Source organism: Manduca sexta, chromosome 16 (genome assembly GCF_014839805.1).
Source record: "Manduca sexta isolate Smith_Timp_Sample1 chromosome 16, JHU_Msex_v1.0, whole genome shotgun sequence".
In the NCBI taxonomy this organism is placed as follows: domain Eukaryota; kingdom Metazoa; phylum Arthropoda; class Insecta; order Lepidoptera; family Sphingidae; genus Manduca; species Manduca sexta.
The window spans coordinates 6,744,106-6,764,811 of record NC_051130.1 but is presented as its reverse complement, the minus strand read 5'-3'; the positions used below and the strand labels follow the sequence as shown (position 1 = coordinate 6,764,811).

Here is a 20,706-nt window from a genome sequence, read left to right as displayed (position 1 = left end):
TTTTACCGTTCGATCACTAGACACGGTGTTGCACCAAACGCAAATAATAAGTTTGTATAAGTAATTCAATTTTTGTTTGTTATTAAAATACATATTTACGGTTTTCACATTTGTCCTTTAAATATGCTGAAGACATTGCTTCTTGTTGAATTTCATGATCATAGGTCAACAGCAAGTCTCCTGTAGATTCTGATTATCAAATGAAATCGCAAAATATGGGACATAAACATTCATATCTTTTGATAGCGATGACAAGTTTTATTTTTTCCTAGCTGAAAGAGACGGTGAACGAGAATGTGATATATATTTCAACTTGATACCTTTATACATTCTTGAGAAAAAGGGTCTTACCAAACAGACAGACAAAGGGACAAACGGGCGCAGAAAAAGTGATCCTAAAAGGTTTTGAGGTACGTAACCCTAAAACGTAAATAGTACTCACGATTCTCCTGATCCATTACGTCTATATTCTTTGTATAATCAAGGTTCGGATAATCAGGGTTCCTAATGCATTGATTTACATAATTGGCCCTGAGAGAAATCGAAGCCGTTTTTCCTTTAAGTCATCTATTTGCAGATATTTTTGTTCTGGTAATAGGCTGGTAAATGACTGACTTGGTCATCAACATTACGTATTCAGAAAAAAATACTGGTGGTAGGTCTCTGATATCTAAGAGTCCACCTGGGTAGGTACCGGCGCAATGTCTACTTTTGCCGCCAGGTAGAAGTGTGTAGTCACTGTTGTGTTCTAGTTTGAAGGATATTGTAGCCACTGTAACTACTAGACATAATAAGACTTAACATCTCATGTTTTAGGAGGGAGAGCGTAGGGGAATACCAAACAATAAATGTAATTTAAGGTGTTAAATGGTGTTTCTACTGTTTATGCGCGGTCGTATCGCTTATCATCAGGCGAACAGCAAGCTCATCTCGTCATTCAAAGCAATAAAAAAAAAAGAATTTTGGTTGAGTGGTAACTTGCAAATTTTTCTGGAACGGTAAGAGGATTTTGAGACTTTCAGACAAATCATTATGTATTAGAACATGAATCAATCTAAAAGCTAAAATTTCAAGCGATAGGCCATAGGATGGATAAGATATTCGGGTTGTCTTCTTCATCCATCACTATATACCAAGCTTCAAACTTAAAATATATTGCATTTTAGATTTTTTTTCCCAAAATGATTATTAAATCATTATTCATTTTGTTATATATTATGATTACTCAAATATTTATCCATAAAATATTTCGCATGTTAATACTCGTTTCGTAACTCAAATATTCGCATGCCAAAGACAACGAGGAGTTGGCTAATAGCGGATGAAGGAAATTACACTAATGTACCGTAGAGATCTATGGAATTTAGCAACATTCGAATATAGTATCCTGTATCACTAGATGTTGATGTCGAAAACCCTATATTATAAATCTTGTATATTTTATTACCATTCTAGTTATTTCATATACATGACAAAGTTTGTGTATGTTGATGTTTAATATTTGAATTTTAAAGTGGAAATGTTAAACGGAAAAATCGCTAAATAAATTCAAGATACGAATGGAACTTGGCATACAGCTAGATCAAGGCCTGAGTTAACGTAATTTGCATCTCAGAAAAGCACAACTCATTTTCTCAGTCAGATATTATAATTATAATTTGATCGAGAGTTATTTCCTAGTGATTATCTTATTACACGGCTGTCATTTTGATAACACGCTGGTTCTAGTTTTCTAATACGTTTGATTGGCTAATGGTGAATCAGATGTAATTAGTATTTGTACTCCCTGCAGGCGAGAAATATAATTGTGTTTTCATCGATTCACAATAAAGCCTATTTTGTAGTACTACCTCTGCCATATGAGTTTAATTCTACACAACTTACAAACCAAATATTATGTTATCTTGGAATAAAGATGCGGGTAGTAAGACATTTGAAGACGTCTTTATAATTGAGTCTGTCAAGAGAAAATCATCTGTCATCTATTAATATTTAGTGTGATTTTGTAATGCAGTAACTTCCGTACCCTTATAAAATAAAAGTAAATAATCAGTTTGCTGGTGGTAGGATATATTTTACATCCGCCCAGATAGCGACCACCGTACACTAGGTGTTAAAACCCGCTATAGTGGCCCACGTAAGTGTGTCACTTCCGGGACCAGTCTGTATATATCCAGTTCTAACAGGCCGGCATAATTGGGTCGACTGCCGAGGGGTAATCATCTCTCGTCAGTCAAAAATCTTTTTGACCCCAATCCACTTTCGACCAGGTGCAGTTTGCCGTACACATATAATAAAAAACAATCAAATATGTGACATAAAAATGTTATCTATTAGAAATCCGAAAGCCCGCAGACGGCTTAGCCCGTGTACACACGAATGTTTGCCATCGTTCAACAAACCTTGACCATAGGTATGACCAGTGTTTTGACGTCACCCCATGCCTCCGACATTCCTATGAAAAAGTGAAGGCTTTATTTTATAATTAAACTCCATATTCCTTTTGTTTAGGTATGTTCGGTATGTACATCTAGCTTTAACTCGTGGCCCTGCCCACGTAAAGGCCTTTTCCATAAGCACTGCCATGCATTTTCTGAAATAAAAAGTCTATATCGATGGTTGAAAGGGTAAGTGACATTTTTTTCGAATTTTTTTATCTAAGTTAAAAAAACATAGACAAGTGACAGTATATCTTGGCGTTAATTTCTTCTACTTTAAATAAAATGTATTGTTTTTAATTTCAAAAGTTCTCCCTATTGTAAATACCGTTCCCTCCAAGTAAAACACACACGTCGGTTTGCGGTGCCGAAATTCTGAGAGAACATTTATCTTCGCACTGAAGAGTTCGGATGAAAAACTTTTGAGTAAATAAGTAACCTGCTGTTAGCTGCTTGCAGTTGAATAGTAATTTCTATGTCTTCAAGGTATAAATTATAATAAAAAAAAATTATGCATTTTATTTTGGAAATTATATTTTATATTTTTTTTATACATATATTTCAAAATAACAATGCATATAAAAATATAAATATAATGAATCACACTCCAATGGCGATGGCCAAGACCCAAGCCACTGCAGTTGGAATTCAAAGCGAGGAATGTCCACACAATTATTGATTTTATAAATTATTTTATGTTACCAATTATTTTACTTAACATGTTTCATATTTGTTTGTAGCATGCGTTTTTATTCATTGTATTTCTTCTATTATTATAAAAAACACCGTAAAGCTAAATTATAAAGTTTAATAAGACTTAACACGGGTGAAGCACTATATAGACACCAAACCGTGTTAAAATTCATTAACAATTTATTTAAATTGTTATTATTAAAATATATTTATTAAAATTACAGCCCTAACCTACAAAATAAAGTCGTAACATATTTGCCACAGCCCAGTACAAATTATTCCAAGCCAAAGCTCCTAATGCGTTGACCTGAATACAAATATTATGATTGGTAAACTTTAACGCAGTGATACTAATGCCGCTTTAGAATTCCGTTTGAAGTCCAAAGGGACGCTGGGCGCTAAGCAATTTAGTATTCAACTGGGTTATAACTTGTTCGTTTTTAGCCATTATGGACGCGGAAACTTCGTGCAGTTAGAGCTTGGCAATTGCCTTTTATTATACGTCAAAGTGATTACGGTTTGCATTTTAATGTGGTGATGTTAATTACTTTTTCATTGCGGGATTGAGTATTTGAGTGTACATTTTTACAGTTAATGTATTTGTTTTTTTATATATTAGTTTGAAACAAAAGGTAGGTAGGTAGGTATATATAAGTATATAACACAAATGTACGAAGGATGTTTAAATATAGAATTTAAATTTTATTTTAAAATATGGTCTAAAACAAAAACATCGTCCTGAATAGCTTTACGCAGTACATTGTTTCGAGGGCATCTTATACAACGCTTGACTCATGGTCTCTACAAGAACTCAAACGAAAAAATAAGATATTGTCTATAAAGGTATAAAATACGCGAAGAATCTATATTTATAGCTGTGTATTTTGATACTAAGAAGACATAGCAAATAAAAGAAAAATCATTCCTGTTCTAAATGTACCGGAAAGCGGAAGCAAGATTTTTCTGTATTCGACGTCGAGTATTTTGTTTCCTTTTATGTTATAGAATATGTAAAGTTATTTACTGTGAAATGAAATAATAAATATTGTCAGAATAAGCCATATTTGAAAATGCTTGTGGGCGTCAACATTGTAACTTTATGAAGTTTAGATGCATCTACACTAAGAGCATTTGTCTCCCAAGAGATAATGTTTCCATTAACGAAAAACACAGACGCAAAGTCACTTCACAGAATTTAATATTATAATATAAGCAATTTCTACCAGATTTCTTTGACGGCGTACTTCTAATTACGTCCTGAGGGCTATATATATTTTTTCTATATATAGTAAAAATATAAAGCATTAATATGTGACAATAACTGAATTACAAAAACTGTTCAACGATTACTGAAGTAGATTGACGTCTCTGAGGGAAGCAGTTAGTGATACAGCTAATCCTAGTTCTGCGTAAGGCATGTAACCGGCATCGATTGCATGAAAAGTGGCCGGTTCAGTCTAGAATGTAACGCTGTTTCACAGAAAACCTTTGTGATTTCGATAGTAAGTAAATAAAAGCTATTGCCTGTCGCAGTTGTTAAGGAGGGGTCAACCTATTTCTAATCTACACTACATTCTTGTCCGTTCTTCTCTGATGAGAACTGCTTTCTGTGGTGGTAGAGTTAATTTGACGGAATCCAAATATAACATTTTACAGATTGAAATAAATTATTTCACTTCCTTTTTAGTTGACCATACACAGAGATGAACCATGGTCCAAGTAGAAGTAAATTGGAACTTTGATTCCAAGAAAGACATCCACGCAAGCGAAGCTGCGAGTAACACATAGTATAAATGTGAATGTTGGTGAAAATGTTTGGATGTTTAGACGTTTGGATGTTTGTTAGAAGTAAAAGCAGAAACAGCAAAACGGATTTGAATGAAATTTGGCACACGTATGGACATTGTCTTGGATTAACATATAAGCTACTTTTTATCCTGGTAACTTGATTATCTGAGAAATACTACAATTCTTAATATGATTTTTGAGTAGATGGCGCTGGAATTCTACAGATGGTGCTATAGATCATATTATTAATATAGCAATATAGGGTTTTATGTAGCGCCAAAACCTCTCACGCGGGTGAAGCCGCGAACAACGCCTAGTTACAATAAAACGCAAACAACGCACGCAAATTTAATTCTTATGTGATGTTCTAACCAAAACATATTTAGCACGTTTTTAGAACGATAGGATCATTCTTCGCGATGTTTTCAAGAGGTTAAACGCTTTCGAAAACATTCTTTGCGATAAATATTTACGAATCAGGTTGGACTAAAAGATTGAGCATTATGTTAATGGATCCGATGATTTGTGTATTACATTTGGGATCGATTGGCATGTGTAAAATGTGGTTTGTAGGCCAAATATTAGCAACGTTAGTACGAAATTCATTGGTATAATCAATCATGAGTCATGACGTCTCAATAATCTAGACAAAATGGCACCAATTTGTTTTGGATAGCAGTGACTATACGAACACCATTACAATCCTAAAAAATATTATTAACACTAAGAAGCAATATAGTCTTCTTACCAATTTGTACTATAATGTTTATATATGGTTTAGAGTCGGTGCCTAATTTAGATAAAATGTAGGATTTTTATTTTTATTTGTTACTAAGCTTTGCTGGCAATTAACTTAATAACTTTCTTCCTTTGGAGTCGGTTTACAAAACAATAAACTTGGGGCTAATGCCATTTCCATAATGAAGACCGAAAACTAAAGAAAATGCAGTGTTTACTTATTTTATAAATTTAGATGGTCTATGATAATTCTTTCCCTACATCTCTATGTGAAGAAGGAATAATAAGTTTTGTTGTAATTTTATTTTATTTTTTGTTATACTTGTACACTATATTTTAACTTTCAACGTTTTACAAATGCTTAAAATTACATTCTCTATTAAACTTTTTTATCACAAATCCAAAGAGCGCGATTCAAGCAAAGATCCAAGAATGAAAACCCTTAGAAATTCATACGGAGTTGGAGGTGTGCGTCGGTTTACCCAAGCAAGTTTCAATTCTAATAAGCCAGCTGTTTGCAGAAGTCGTAAGATGGTAAATATTGGTAGGGATTTTTAGTTTCCCCGGGAAGTTGGTATCAGTTTTCGCCTTTATTGCTAGTGTACTCTCGTCACCTCAATTATATTGGAATTTAACGTGTCTCTGATCTATTTTCACTTTGAGAATATTTTATAAATGTTTTTTTGTTTATTAAGCGAGCAATTGATATCAACTTTTTCGAAACACTAAGCTAATATGAAACTGACTTTAGTCAATATCTACACTTATCATTAAATAATAGATAAGTTTTTTAGTTATTTCGCGACCTTAATGCAGTGGCATGTAATTGCAGTGACATTAATCGCCGTGTTGGGCAATTTCTGCACTTATCACTAAAGAATAGTGTTATTGTATGTATGCGCGGTCTTAGGTTTATATTGTAATTGCTTCTGTTAGTTTTGAAAATGGTACATTTTGTTTTTTATGAATGGTAGATAATCGTTACTTATATTACGTATACCAATATTTGCTTCCACAAGATCTTTTCCAAATTCTTTGTGATATCAGACTGTGAGCACAATACTTCGAAAGTCTCCAAGTCTACAGCCAATAGCTCTAAGTATAGCTGACATAAGATTAATATACATACACGTACACATAATACGTTTACCGAGAAATTCTTCTAAAAGAGAGCTTTAGCACTGAAACGTATAAATTATCCGCAGTCCTCATCTAGATTTAGAGCTAAATCGTTCGTAATCTATCACATTGGACAAGGGTTTATTATACAGTCACCCACATAAGTAGCTGAACAAATGTAAAACTTCAAATAGACACTTTTGTTCTTACTAATGTTTTTTCTTCACAATAATAAAATTAAAAGGGTATAACTTTACATATAAAAAAAGAAAATTTTAATTGAATTAAACGTGTATAGATATTTTAAGTTTTGAATCTTTTTAGCTGGGTTTACGACTGATTTGTACATATTGTAAATACCTATAGATTTTGTAACAAAGGTCTAAATATAAATACGATACAAGTTTAACTAAATCCGATAATATTGAGTCAACACTCCGTTAATGGTGACGTCCATTTTAGCAAACAATATAACACAAAAATATTGAACCAAATCGAAATTTGAGGCGTCAAATACTTTATGATGTCAATTTATTTTGATAAGTTTTGGGTGCCTACGATTTCTTTCGCGATAATTATTAAAGTTTTGAGACGTTAGTGTGACCTTAGCGTAGCAGATAAGACGAAAAAACGTTAATATTTTATTACAATGTACATTACATAAATGTATGCAATAGTTTAATTTCCCTCAGTCGTTATCTAGGCCCTTATCTATGCGGCGATAGCCTAGTTAGGAGCGGAACGGACTGCCGAGACGAATGTTCGCGGGTTCAAAACTCAAGGGCACGCACCGCTGACTTTTCTCAATTTATGTGTGTATTCTTTGTGAATTATAGCTAATGAAAGCAAACATCGTGAGGAGATTTGCATACCTGAGAAGTTCTCTATAATAATTTCGAAGGTGTGTGTAGTCTGCAGACCCGCGCTAGGCTAGCGCAGTAGATTAAGGCCTAAGTCTACTCAATATCAGAAAAGAACCAAGCCCAGCAGTGGGAAAGTATAATACTAAGGTGACCGTGGTGTTAGTCGTCCAAAAAGTCAAAGTTACAATGTCTTCGTACATTTTACAATTAAACTGATTTTTTTTGATGTTGACATTTTGATCTACGAAACGTTGGGAGAAAATTTTTGTATAAAAATCTCAATAAACTCTGAAATATGGTATTATTTCGAAGTGAAGTGCACTTAAAATTGTAATACTTACACAAATAGGTGTTTTTGTAGAGGTTATACTACGAATTGCTGATAAATTTCGATATAAACACACTTACCTTTTTCAATTGTAATAAACTTGTCCATTACTATTTAATGGTGTGTAGATAACAGACAAGAAATAACAAAACAAACTCACAAGTAAGTTTATACATAATATAAAGTAAGGAATCAAAAGTAGCTTCTACTTGCGGCTTCACCCACGATTTTAATTCTTTTATTTTATTTTTTAACAAAGCTACCTTAAGAACTTAACTCGTGGTACGTTTCGCCAAGTATGTTCCGTCCTATGATGTGATAGGCGGCGAGCTTGTCGCCATATCTGAGAAATGAGATGTTAAGTCTTATTATGTCCAGTAGGCTGCAATGCCCGTTAAACCGGAACACAACAGTGACTACACACTGCTGCTTGGCGGCAGAAATAGACGTTGCGGTGGTACCTACCCAAGCGGACTCTCGCATATGAGAGATCTACCAGCAGTGAGAAATAATATTTAAATATACAGTCGCACGCGTTCGGTAACCTTTTGTATCGCAATCTCATTTCCCTTGCCAAATGACAATATAAGTGACATCGTGTGGAGGCGATGGTTTTGCCAAATTTGTTTCCTTACGTAATTTCTGTCAGCCGAGTGTTGCGTCGTAAAAATTCTTTTGGGTCTGTTGCGTTTGAATAAAGGTTAATGTAGCGTCTTGATATGGTAAAAAAACCATGGCGTTGTACTATTTACCAAAAAATATTAGTTTGCTTTGCTAATAATAATATCAGCCCTATATTACATACTGTCACACTGCTGGGCACGGGCCTCCTCTACTGCTGAGAGTGATTAGGCCTTATCCACCACGCTGGCCTAGTGCGGATTGGTAGACTTCACACACCCTCAAAAGTCTTGTAGAAAATTTCTCAGGTATGCAGTTTTCCTCACGATGTTTTTCTTCATCGCTAAAGCAAGCAACAATTCACAAAAATACACACATCATTTTGTAAAAGTCAGAGGTGTGCGCGCTTGGGATTTTGAACCTGCGGACATTCGTCTCGGCAGTCCATTCTACAACCAACTAGGCTATCGTCGCCGATAGTTTGTAATATGCATGAATGCGGTCTGCAAATAGTTCAAATGGATTGCTTTGCTGGTGGTGGGATATTTTTTATATCCGCCCGGGTCCACCGTACACAAGGTGTTAAAACCAGCCATAGTGCCCAAGGTAAGCGTGTCGCATCCTGGGATCAGTCTGTGTACATCCGGTGCCAAGAGGCCGGTATAATTGTGTCGACTGCCGAGAGGTAATCATCGAACATCAGTCGTCCATTAACCAGGTGTAGGGGGTCAATTTACGGTGTCCGTATAATAGAAAAACTTAGACGTACGGGCAAGTAAGTAAGTCACTTCTGACATTGGTCGCTTGTGTCAAGTCTGCTCATTAGCCTTCAAGACAAACATATTTACATTGGATCTTTATTTAAATAGCCTGAATGATCAGGCTGAATAGTATGAATTATACCTACGATCATAATCACACTTAGAACCAGTATGCCAAAATCTACCAACCTACAATTATACAAAAATATCATTAATATTTAACACACAATTAATCCAAACGTGTTACTTTTTCGTTGAGCCAAATACGCCCATATCTATTAATATCAGACATAAAAAATTATGTGTGAGCTTATCCTTTTTATATATAAATGTTGTTTAAAAGAAGTTGTTAGATTTTAGCATAACTAGGTCCAATTGATAATCGAGAAACAGATTGCGTCCTGTTCAAGAGCGGGATGAATGTCATTCACGTTGACCTACGTTCAGCACTGAGCGGCTAAAGGCTGATTGATATATAGAGAATTACATAATATTCGATAACCGCAATAAAACGAAAACGCATTTTTTATTACAACCGTTGTCACACTGCCAGTGTTTTTATAAGAGACCAATTATATGAATCGTATCTGCGGTCAAAGTATCGATAAACCCCTGACATTCATCGCTTTTGTGACATAACAGATAAATGTAATCTAAATAGTTATATATAATATATAGTTCTACATATCGGTTCGGAGTTGATTTAAAAATACACTTGGTTATATGTAAAACATTATTACCGAGAAATACATTAATAACGATATATACATAATTTGTTCTATGGCTTTGATAATTAATCAAATAAATTATTGAATATTTCATACAAAATTAAAAATATTTAAAATGGTTGTTCTAAATATTATCAACTCTACGTGAGGCACACATGGATACACACGCTTTTACATTATTTACAATTCACTACATTAACAAGTGTAGAAGAGATGGCATATTCCAGCCAGTACGAACAAAAATATAGCTAGTATTAGACAATTACGCGCAGAGTATACAGTTTACTAGAATAGAGTTAAAAATAATAATAAAAATAAATGTGTCAGTGTTGAAAATATTGTGACATATTATGACACAGTTTCAAAGTTTTATGAATTATGATAAAAATAAAATTTAATTAAAAAAATTTAATCATTAAAAGATGTAATATCTTCTTGCTTATAAGCATCTAAATATTCTATGGGACCATTAGGTGTAAGTACTTATACGGTCAGAAATTTTAAAAACAATATTTTGACAATACAGTTTATAAGAAATACGACTCCAATTCACATTTAAACATAAAACTATTTCAAAGTCGATATATTTACTGCACTGGTCGACATTAACTGTAACTTGGGATATGCTTTGATGCCGGAGCCACATTAGCACCTAATGTCATTAATTCGCATTAATGTAGATGAAGCGTAGGGATAAATACAACTTAGCACAGTAATTAACAGCAGCATCATGCATTTAACAGAATATGATTTAACCAAATATTTCCTTCCATATAATATTATTGCGCTAATTATGGGCAATAACTATATAGTATATTATCTATATATATAAAAATTAATCCCTATTTCCCTTGGTCACGCCATCACGCGTGAACGGCTGGACCGATTTCACATTTTTTTTGCTGTGTTAGTTATTGTTAGGAGAAAATTTGAAAATTTAAGAAAACTTAACGAAAATATTAATTTTAAATAACTGTCAATTGTTTGAAATAACTGTCTGCGATTGACAGAATGCGATTGCGCTGCAAATTCATAGTTAAGACGCGACAACGTCTGTCGGGTCAGCTAGTATACTATATACTGTGTTTTTCTTATTTATTCACCAGCTTGAACGAGTTGGTGTTAAAATTTTGTGGAAGACCGCAACACCGTGGCAGCTTTGATATATTTCTTTTATATCGTGCGCTCATCGAATTCTTTGGAGCCCGGAGTATTTCTATCCCAATTATTACTCCTAAGTTATAACTATTCTTACATTATGCACTAACTCTTCACCATCATCGTTATGCACTATTCGTAAACTTGTAAGCCAAGTTATTTAGTCAATACTTTTCTTTCCATTTTGCTGTCGTTAGAAGTCGATTTGTAAACTTAAATATCGGGGCAAAAGATACGTTAAAGGTGGACTAATCAAGAGGATATAAAAGTAATCGATCGCGTCGTTTTTTCTTATACATTTGCATGTAACAGAAGCCTTTCAATGAAAATCTGATAGTAAATCTAGTAGTGTGTCGTTCCAGTTTCATCCACTCAAATAAGATCTAATAAGACAAGAGATGTGACACTATACGGGTGGTTTAATCTTCTCTAATCCCCTTATATAAATCACGGTGTCTGGATGTTTGTACTTTGCTTATCGATCGTGGTTCACGAAAAATTCCGTTACATGTAAATTTGGATACTGAAATAATGTTTCTATATGTTGAATTATTCATATTTGGATTGGAAATTTATTATTTAAAATCTTTAAAAAATATGTGAAAAAATGTTACATGATTTTGAGGTTTATAAAGGTAATTTTAACTTCGCTGTCATTAAAAACGCTAATAATTTTTGAGTTATTTACTTACTTATTCAAATAATATTTGAATAAGTAAGTAAATATTAACCCTCCCTGCCCCCTTGGTGACGCACTTGATATTGTAATAGAACACTCCAGTACCGCGAAAAATCTGTAGGAGTCAATAGCTCAACTATATGCAGAAAATAGCTTGAGTTAGTTTTATTTAAATCCATCTGTAAATTGTGTAGCCGAAAAATACCCAGTTACTTGCTACAATTTGCGTAGTGTTGCTGTTGTAAGAGTATGTGTGCGGATCCTTATTGTATATAAAATAGTCGTATTTAGTTAAAAAGAATTGATAATGAAATCATGTCCAGCAATTCTCGTGCAACGACTCTGCTTCGTATTACAGACGGAGGATATCCACAAATGTAAGTAAAACTGCTATGAACTATTGATGTTATTATTGTCTTGTATTTGTAATAAAAGAACACTGTTCAGATATGAGAAATGGAACAGATACAATGCTAATATTAGAAAAATAAGTACCAAGATTGCAAGTAGCGAATAAATTTTATGTTACTTGTAATTTATAAATGCGAAAGTTTGTAAAAATGGATGTTTGTTAGAAGTAAAAGCAGAAATAACTAAACGACTTTGGATAAAATTTGGCATATGGGTATACCATGTCCCTGCACTGTACTTTTTATCCAAGTAATTTGCATGAAATTTTGTAGTCTGAATTTAAAATAGATGGCGCTGACATCGTAAATGTAACACTATGAATCGCTAATGTTTTAGGATTTTTTGTAGTGTGAAGGGCATTTCATGCAGGCAAAGTCGCGAGCAACACCTAGTATTGAATACTACTTCTTCATCACATTTAGAAAAGAAAATATTGTGCAAAAATAGAGTACAAGTAAAGAATCACAATGTCCACGAAGATTCACATAAAGTAAGGTGTGGTTATTTTAATAAGTAACTTTATTGTATCGGGGACGGGAAGTGCTTGCCTTAACGAGGTCTCAGCCGCTTTTATGACTATTTTTATGGTGTGGCGTGGTTCACTAGCCCGAGTTACTCATGCTGTTATCTTTAGTATACTTTACCGCGAATACCGTTTTAAGATCAGACAGTTTGACGTTTTGGGGTTTTTATTAGCAATTTAATTATTGGATATGGGTTCCGTTTATGACTTGTGGTTACTAGAAAATGTAGATGTAACACGTTTTACGTAGTAACGTAGGCAAAGTTAAGCCGAGTTCTACGCGGTTGAGGACAATGAAATATTCCGCTGGATTCTCTAGATATCTGAGAACACGCACCGCTGTGGCCTGATTATAGTTGGAATAGAATTGTTTTGTATTATATTTGAACTTATTTATATCTTATACTTTGAGTAAACGTTAGAAAAATTTTTGTGATTTGCAAATATTAGATACTTACTGTTGATAAAAGGGTTTGTCAAATATTTTAGGAATTGAAGATATTTGAAGATGGACCATTTGATGGCGATTGTGATAACCGATAAACATCCATACATTCAGTAAATCACATAACAGGTGTATTGCAGACAGTCGAGATGTAATATAGATTACGAAGAGAAAAAATCCGGCAATTTTACTGATCTTGGCCACTCAATAGCAAAAACAGAAACTGACAGATTACCACCAGCTATAATCTAAATCACTGCTTTTCATAGTGGGTGGCGCGCGCCCCTCGGGAGGCGTGACAGCATGTAATTTGTTAATGTAAATTTTGGCAATCAATTTTTATCTCTCAGGAACAGTTTTATTTGGGTGAAAGGTAGCATATATCCATCTGCATCTCTGTCAACGTCTTTGCCCAATTTTATGATCATTGGTTTGAGTAGTAAAGGTGTGAAGATGTAACAACTAAACAAAGTCATTTTTATAATATTATTTAGGATACTTGGTGAGCCCCTTGGCTTCGTCATCTTACCATTGAAGAGAAGGGGGGCGTGGGCATTTATATTTTAGGCAGTAGCAGTGACGTAGCAAAAAGTCCTTTCAGAATACCTAATCTAAATTATAAGCATTAATATCTCATGACTTTCTGCACTAGACCTAGATTCTAATACATGAGAGCATATTGTTAACTCACAATCATACCTACTTGATAGACGTACAGAATAGCTTGAATGCCACAATGCTCTAGAAAGAGCAGTTGATGATTGCAACGCAGTAACCCGTGCTATCTCACGTTCAGTTAAACTCAGCTAAACTGATGATTACATCAATAACTCCGGCGATCATTCTTGACTGAAGTGGGATGGATTATTGATAAATTAGGTGTTGTATAATGGAGTTTATATCGTGATATATTTTGCTATTATACCCTGTAAATCCTTATGTTAAGGTCTTTAATCACTTGTCTTGTATTTATGTGATATATTTATGAGTACCACTTGAGACAAAGGCGTATTGCTATGCTGTCTTGTACCAGATATCAGTTAAAAATGTCAACTCCAGAACTCAGCAGTAAATATTAAAGTATATGGCAAGCTATCGACTAAACGTCATTCGTGCAAGTGAAAGAAAAAGACGAAGCAAACTAGATATCTCTTTCCATAACTATCGTGTTATATTTTGTCGAATACTTTACTGGCGAAGATTTGTAATTAGCATAGGACTATTTTTGTGTTTAACTGCTACTAATGTAATTTGTCTGTAAATCTTTCTAAAATAAATATTGTAGCCATCACGTTCTATGGCAAGTTATGTTAGTAATACTTACTACCGAGTGCTACTTATCAATTGCGACTATTGTATTTGCAGTAAGATTTATAGTTTTCCAGCAGATTACTGATAACAATAGAGCTGATATAAAACATAACAACATTCTCAGTATATGTAAGACGTTAGATGATCATGTTATAGTAATTTATTTTTATTAGTAGTTGTTAATGTATTACATGCTTTATAAACTCAAATATACAAAAGAAATTAGTAAAATTGGTATAATATCTATTTCACAATTATTTAGGATAAACACGACTGCTTATGCATCAAAAACCCTTATAAATGTACAAGAAAATTATACATAAATACTGTCTTATACGAAACAAATATTGAAACATTAATATGTTTTTAAAATGTGCTAATATAAATAATCCTAAAAGTGCTTTCCGAAATCTATAGATTTAAAATCCATAAAAGCATAATTTTTATCCGAGAAAAAAAAAAAACTAAATTATTATACTTTTTAATGAATACATAGTTATGATTGTTTTATACAGAAGTCCAGTATTTACAGCATCTGAATCGCAGTTTTTAAAAGTGAATTTACATTTCTGTTACATGGCTCTATATTTTACAACCATTGTTTCATAGTCTTTTGGTGAATTGGGATCCAGGCCGATTATGTAAAACTCGGCGATTCCCACAGGATTATAAAAGAGAATACCACTCAAGGTATTCATAAAAACTCCTGTTTGACCTGTAACTGGCGGTAAATTACTTCATTAAAAAATGTATATTACGTAGATCAACGATTTGTTTACGTAGTAGAATATTTAGTCTGAGACCGTAGAGGATATGAGATTGATACTCATGTCCGGTAATAATATTTGTGGTAATATTTCTATATGAGTTCAATACTCAAGTCCGGTAAAAAAAAATGTAGTAATTTTGACATCAGATGCATTCAATTTGATTCGGAAGCCACGTTATTACAGAATGGAAGTGAAGATTTGCGGTGAAAAATAAGCGTAGTTGTCTGTATATCTTAGTTGTGTTTTGTTCAGTTTTCCCTCTTGCCCTCCGATTGGTAAGAGCCCTCTTATTAAGTGTCTATAACTATCTCATCATCGTGCCCTCAATCCATTACGGGGGATTGGTGCAACTGCTTTAATGATCTATCCTTCCGATGGGAACGCCGATAGGCTCGTAGCTTATCTTGCTTTAGAATAACTATTGTAATACAGTGCGTTTGATTTTTATGAAATGTTATATAGGATCAAGACATTTCGTCACTAAATGAAACCACAAACTTATCTTTATGAAATTAACACTACAGTACTAGTACAGTACACTACACTACACTCCAGTTGCTCGAAGAGAAGATGTAAAATAAAAGAGTGTAAGTTTCGAACGAAATAATATCAATAAAAACTTTAATTTTAGACGACATAATACAAGTACAAATATTACTAAGAAAATTCATCGCTGCGGCAGATGCGATGATGCCAATATCGAAATAAAGCAAACTAAATAAAGTAGTAAGAGATTTTAATTCAAAAATTTAATAACGTGATTTTATATTTCAAATAATGTAATTAAGCACGTCACTTACGTGCACGTAAAAAGATGCCGATTTTAGAATGATTTCTTATGTTTACGCAAAATAAAACTATTTTTCGGATTTTATCGTGGTTTTTGATATTTTCTCCCGACGTTTCGAAGACTGCGGCCCTTCAAAGACTTTTCGGACGATCAACAATTCAGTCTCTCCCGTGATCATGAAGGCTGTAAAGTCTTCGAAACGTCGGCCGAAAATAACAATATAAGAAACCGCGATAAAATCCAAAAATAGTTATTCCTATGACGATTTGATAGTTCGAAGCTTTGTTTTACTATTTAAGAACGAGCAAGTTTAAGAGTAAAATCTAAATGAAGCTATTACTTGAATCCTATCTATTAAAATGCAAGACGTTTTCTTCCAAAATTATTCAATTACTAACCCAGCTGACCGTGTAATTAAATGGATATTTATGTTAAGTAAAGTTCAAGACGCGAAACATAAAATATTTCATTTTATTTAAATTTTAAATGTCTTTGTCTTCCAGTAATCTTCTGTCTCTCAAGTCTTTTTTATTCTCAAGATCTAACGAGATATCTACTTCTTTTTTTAATAAATGTCTTCCAGTTTTACAGGAATTTCATGCCTTATAATGTAGTGTGACCGAAGAAGGGCCGATTCCTAACAAGACCTTCCTCCATGTTTATGATTTTTTTTTGTGTTGTAGTGCTATAATGTTTTTTCTTATCTTTCGACTTTTATTAATAAATTTTATAATATTTAATAATACGCTGCAATTTTACCAGTGATCTTTCTTTATATTTTATTATGAAACGTTTTTATGAAGATTTTAAAATTAAGTGACCCTTCAAGGTTTCCGTAACCTTAAAATTTATTAATGTATTAAATTTAAAGTGGACCCAAAATGGAACAATTTGTCAAACTAATGTATTAAACTTATCATAGGATTTATTTATTACGAAGATAGAGTTATTACACATACATATGCAGCATCACAGAAAGAGATTTACAAAATAGGCGACACACTTCGATATTGTTTTAGGAATTCAATATTAAGTACAAGTATAATAATAATAATATAATAATATCAGCCCTGTATTATATACTGTCTCTCCGCTGGGCACGGGCCTACTGTACTACTGAGAGGGATTAGACCTTAGTCCACCACGCTGGCCTAGTGCTGGTTGGTAAACTTCACACAGCCTCAAAATTGCTATAGAGAACTGCTCAGGTATGCAGGTTTTCCTTCACCGTTAAAGCAAGCGAAAATTTACAAATAATATTTTAAGAAATCAGAGGTGTGTATCCTTGGGATTAGAACCTGCGGACATTCGTCTCGGCACAGTCCGTTCTACAACCAGCTAGGCTATCGCCGCTTTCAGTATAAGTATAGTCTAGATATTTTACGGTGTCTGTAATATAGTAACACCGTAAGAGCAGACACAGTTTACGAGAATAATATTTATAGCCCGATTAACGATGTTAGAAGGTGAGATTTCGGTCATACGGTATGTACAGTCAGCCACGAAAGTAGTCGAACAAATTCAATATTTTAAATCGTCTTTCAACTTTTGTGTCGTTATCAACAATTGTTTTTTCTTCCCTTATATAAACTTGAAAGGGTTCACTTTAATTTGGATAACGAAAAACGAATAATATGAGTGAAGTAAATCTGTAGAACAGTTTTAAAGTTTTGCATTTGTTAAGCTACATTTGTGGCTGATTGTACTTACTCCTGATCAATTTAAATAAATATTCGCCTGTCCCACTAATCTACTTCTGTTGTATGAAATTATGTAACGATGTAAGCCCCAATACGTGATAACTGCTGGACGAATTGTAATGAAATTTAGCCAAACCAAGTTCTGGACGTATTTATAAAATTATATTCCCAAATGCCTCACAAGTATATCGTAGCAAGAAGTTTGCTCATTGCTAATTTATAGGCAATACGAAATTATTTTGTCATCAAACTACAAATCAATAATTCAGTTTCAATTAGTTGCCAATACTTTGGTATTTAATTGCAAATACTTAAAGTGGAAAAGGTCGAGATGGAATATTATTGAAGCATAAATAACAATAATAGTTGACTGTTAGAAAATACCTCAGGCATTAAGTCCGCCTGTATACATTTACTGTATATAAAGTTTAAATAAACAAATAAAAATAGTGCCTTCATATATTTATTAAAAATCATCGAAGCAACAGAATAACCTAACATATATTACTATATGACACAACTATAATTGCGCAATAAAATGCCGTTTTCCTCAAAATTGTCATAACCGGTGTGCCATCCGTATATTGATTGGAAAAGCAGTCCAGCCCATGTTTGCGTTCCCATAATCATTATCCAACACCACGCCTCACAATATTTTTTTGGGGTCGACAGCCACTTCAAAACAAACTGTAATCGCCTGTTTTATTGAGGTAACTTGTCATCTAGTCGCCAACCGCGAAGGAGTTGGCGAATAATTATTCACAACCAATTCTGATCTTTAATTCAACTGGATAAGACGTAATATAAAGTTGTGATTTGTTCTGTATTTTCCACGTTTTCCGCCAAACGTATTTTTGTTTTTCGACGCCACAATAGTAGCTATTGGGTATGGGATAGTTAATAATAATTATTTGTAATTTATTTTTATTTGCTCAACGCCTTACTTATAGTTAAATAAAGACGTAATTGCCTATTGTTTCACATTCCACGCCTTATACATAAATCGAGTGCCATTTTAATCTAATATATTGCCTCTATTATTCGCATAAATGTTAATAAGATTATAAACAAATGAATGTCTTAGCACGTCCATTCGCAGTGATACTCATCTATAAATTGTAGCATTAATAAATTGAACAAACAAGTCTCAATGCCGGGGTCATTTGATAACAAGATCAATCACACTTCTGTCCATCGTAATGCAACTATACTCACCTCAAAGATTTGGTGGGAGAAAAAAAACTTCACTAAAACTTTTCAAGACAAACTTTTCACAGTAACTCGTGAAATTCACTCGGATAATATTATATAATTTATTTAGTTGGCAGTTGTATAATTTCGATAACTATATCGCCGCGTCGTGAGATGTAGGAGCGACGAGCGCGCGGCCGCGTCCCTGCACCGATACGATTACACTGACATTCTGCTTCACGATGAAGGGATATTTCAGATACACCCTCTGTGTTTTCATGGGGTGTGCGCGTTGTATAGACATTTTTTAACCTTTATAAATATTTACAGTATAGGTAATGGGGGATTTTAGAATATATATTTTTTATTTAATAATATTTCGGAGTAAATTATATAGGTGCAAAATAATGTCTGAGAATTTTATCTAATTTTATTAAAATACTATGTTCTAAACCATATAACACAATACTACGGTGTTTATTTTCATTAAATTTAAAAATTTGTATGAAAGTTAATAGATACAAAGCCGATATTTGTTATATAAATATTCTCTGATACATATTATAAATTTAATTCATTTGTCGTATACACTATTAGGTTTGCTTTGCTAAATTTAACGTTACCTAAAGATAAACGGAGTTTCTAACAGCTCCTGACGATTCAATTTCGATAAGAACCTTTAGAAGGTTATAAAAATAATTTATGCTCATTTCTAAACGTTAGCAAATTTGTGCGAAGAAATTTTCTGTTTTTTCTCGTTCAAGCACATTTTTGGTACATATAACTTTTTAAGATAAATTAGCCAGATATGCTTACTTTGCAGTCTTCATGGCACACAGTCACAGTTTCAGTCCCTCCCGTGACCAAGAAGGCTGCAAAGTCTTCGAGACGTCGGGAGAAAATAAAACACTAATTACCGCGATAGAATCCGAAAATTAGTTTAATTTCAATGTTATGATTTTTCACTGAGTATGCCTGTTTGGACATAATTTTAAGTTCAATGTGTGTTATTATTTCATAGACCTTAAATATATAATAAAAACTTCGTAATTAATGCTAGCTTCGTTTTGTACGTATAATAATAAAACATTCATAGAATTTTTAATTTGTATAAAGCCTACTTTTGTAAGAGCCTCTTGAAGCTAATAATGTCTTAACTCTTCAAGTTCATATACTCTACATTTTATTAATAAACTTATATATATAAAATATCTTAGGAACACGATGTAATGAACATTTTTATCATCATCATCATCATTTCAGCGGCGAATGGGCATAGGCCTCTCCCATTGAGCGCCACAGGGACCGGTTCTGGGCCGCCCTCATCCATCGGACTCCGGCGACCCTCACCAGGTCGTCGGTCATCTCGTGGGTGTGTACGCTGCGTCTTCCAGTTCGTTTGTACATTTTTATGTACATAGAAAATTAATATTGAGATATTTTAGTTTATGTGAAGCCATGAACTGTTTCCGGTTGATGAATTAATGGATTGTGGGCGGGTTTGTTTGTGCGTAGAGTTCAATAGGACTTCATGGTTTGATTGCGATTATTCGACGGAAATTCCATATGTCGAGATGTCAATGTTGTTATATTTATGAACAGAAAAACTGTCTATTATGTGCAGTCAGCTACAAAAGTACTTATCTGAACA

General features: G+C 33.5%; 1 protein-coding gene across 4 annotated transcripts in view; it reads right to left on the bottom strand.

The window, feature by feature from the left end:
• Positions 1-19,271, bottom strand: part of LOC115452421 (diuretic hormone receptor-like) — a 179,098-nt gene extending 159,827 nt beyond the window's left edge. Inside the window, exon 1 of one of the 4 annotated variants that reach the window (XM_037439457.1) lies at positions 19,080-19,271. The gene's annotated coding sequence lies outside the window, so the exon portion shown is untranslated. The remainder of the gene's footprint in view (positions 1-19,079) is intronic. The other 3 variants (XM_037439458.1, XM_037439459.1, XM_037439460.1) reach the window with 3 other exon arrangements.
• Positions 19,272-20,706: the final 1,435 nt, after the last annotated feature.